Source organism: Eriocheir sinensis, chromosome 25, assembly GCF_024679095.1.
Source record: "Eriocheir sinensis breed Jianghai 21 chromosome 25, ASM2467909v1, whole genome shotgun sequence".
In the NCBI taxonomy this organism is placed as follows: domain Eukaryota; kingdom Metazoa; phylum Arthropoda; class Malacostraca; order Decapoda; family Varunidae; genus Eriocheir; species Eriocheir sinensis.
The window spans coordinates 16,739,735-16,742,234 of record NC_066533.1 but is presented as its reverse complement, the minus strand read 5'-3'; the positions used below and the strand labels follow the sequence as shown (position 1 = coordinate 16,742,234).

The 2,500-nt window shown below is 39.4% G+C and overlaps 1 long non-coding RNA gene across 1 annotated transcript in view; it reads left to right on the top strand.

The window, feature by feature from the left end:
* LOC127003505 (uncharacterized) overlaps positions 1-2,277 on the top strand; it is a 38,881-nt gene extending 36,604 nt beyond the window's left edge. Inside the window, exon 3 of the long non-coding RNA XR_007757108.1 lies at positions 879-2,277. This is a non-coding gene — a long non-coding RNA (uncharacterized LOC127003505). The remainder of the gene's footprint in view (positions 1-878) is intronic.
* The last annotated feature ends 223 nt before the right edge of the window (positions 2,278-2,500 follow it).

Sequence of the window (2,500 nt, the reverse complement as noted above, 5' to 3'; positions counted from 1 at the left end):
TCTCTCTCTTTTGCTTTCTTTCTCTTTTTCCTTCTCTTTTTATTTTTTTACGTGAGACAAGAAAATGAGGAAAAGGAATAAAAGAAAAAAAAGGTATGAAGATTATGAGAGAGAGAGAGAGAGAGAGAGAGAGAGAGAGAGAGAGAGAATGGGGGGGGATGGGGGGTCTATGGTAATGGCCTTGCGTGATAGTGTCATTGATGGAGGCGAAGATTCATTAGCCAAGAATTATGAGTTTAATGACTGTTATAAATACTTCACTTCACTTCACTTCACTTTCCTTCCCTTCCCTTCCTTTCTCATTACTTCTTTCCACTTCATTTTCCTCCCTTGTATTTTCCCTTCCCTTTCCCTTTCCCTTCCCTTCCTCATCACTTCCTTATCCTTTCCTTTTTTTCCTTTCCCTTCCCTTCCCTTTCTTTTCCCTCAGTTCATTTCCTTCCCTTCACTTCATTTTCTCTACCTTACCTTCTCTTCCTTCATTTTCATTTCTTATACCATTGAGAGAGAGAGAGAGAGAGAGAGAGAGAGAGAGAGAGAGAGAGAGAGAGAGAGAATGGCATTAGTTGGTGGAGGAAAGCGAGAAAAGAGAGAATTTTTCGAGGTGGCAAAGTTTTGGGAATATTAGAAAGTTTGTGAAAGTTTTGGTGTCTGAATAATTTAGGAGAGAGAGAGAGAGAGAGAGAGAGAGAGAGAGAGAGAGAGAGAGAGAGCAAATACAGAACAAAATATATCAAAAAATTAAAGAGGATGAACATAAAATAGGAAATAAATTATAAAAATACCAGAGAGAGAGAGAGAGATATAACATAACCACGCTATCATATATAAACCAAATCATCGCTTTCTCACGACCTTTTTCTTTTATTTTTCCACAGGTGAGTTCGTTCGTTCGTTTGTTCACCGTTACCTGTGCGAGCCCATCCAGGTAACAGCGTCATCATCTTCAGGTAAGGTTCATCTCACCTGTTCCCTATATTACCTTTCCTAACCCTACCTTACCTTACCTTACCTTCCCTTTGTTTAACTTGTTCCCCTTTTTCCCCTAATTAAAGGTAAGTTACAGGTGAGGACTAATTAAGAAGACTCAGGTATGTGTTGACAGGTGAGAAAAGGTGGTAATTAAGTATTTATTGATTGACTTGTTTGTTTATTTGTTTATTTGCTTGGTAGAAATAATGTGTAAAGGAAAGGAATAGAAAAGAAAGGAAAGGAAAAGTGTGATGATGGAGGGAGGAAAAGCACAGAAAAGAAGAAGGAGAGAAAGAAACATTTGCTTGGTAGAAATAATGTGTCTGTGAAGAAAAGGAGAGGAAAAGAAAGGAATGGAAAGGAAAAGCGTGATGATGGATTTACACGAGGAATAGAGAAAAGGGGAAAGGCTGAGAAAAGAAGAGAAAGAAATAACCATTGAAAGAAAAGGGGAATAGAAAAAAAAGAAGGAAAGAAACACCAAAAGAAGAAGGAAAAATAAGAGAAAAAAGAAAGAAAAATGATATGAAGGAAGGAAATGAAGACAGAAAGATAGAGGAAAGACAGACAAGGAAGAAAAACAACAACAACAAAGAAAAAATGTATAGAAACGGACGTGTAGAAACCAAGGCTGATGAAGAAAAGAAGAAAATATAGAAGAAAATACAAGGAAAAAATGAAAAATATAGAAACGGACATGAAGAAAGCAAGTCAGATGAAGAAAAGAAGAAAAAAACAAGAAAAATGGAAGAAAATAAACACAGAATTAAGGAAGAAAAGACACTCGAAGCTTATCAAGAAGAAAATTTGAAAGAAAAGTGGATTAGGAAGAAGAAAAGAAGAAACAGAATTACAAGAAAAAGAAAAATAAGTGTTTGGAGTTATTTTTACATTCACCCTTGAAAAAGAAAGTGTGTGTGTGTGTGTGTGTGTGTGTGTGTGTGTGTGTGTGTATGCAACCACCAGACCATTTACAGGCACCAGGTCAAGCAAACACACACACACACACACACACACATATTTATCCTTCACTTGAGTGCACGCGCGTGAATGCATAAGTAAGCGGCGAGTGTGCGGGAAGGCGTGGGAGGAGGCGTGTGTGTGTGTGTGTGTGTGTGTGTGTGTGTGTGTGTATTTTTCTCTGAGATGAAATTAGTGCGCGGGGGAGGAAGGGCGGGGGCGTATTGTTGTTTCAAAGGGCGTGTGAGGCGTGGGAAATTAAGGAGGCGTGGGATTGATACTAAGAGTGCGTGGGAATTCGCTGCAGGGAAGACACTATTGGTGGATGTAGTGTGCTTGTGTGTGTGTGTGTGTGTGCTGAAGATACGAAGTGCGTGTGTTGATGGGTGTAGGCGTGTATTGCGTGTACAAGGCGTGGAACGGATATAGGTAGTGTTTAGAAGGCGTGGGAGGGGAAGGAGGCATGAGTGTGTGTGTGTGTGTGTGTGTGTGTGTGTGTGTGTGTGTTTGGGCGTGGAAAGAGAGGCGTACAGTACATGTTGAAAGTGAAAAAAAAAAAAAGATGCAT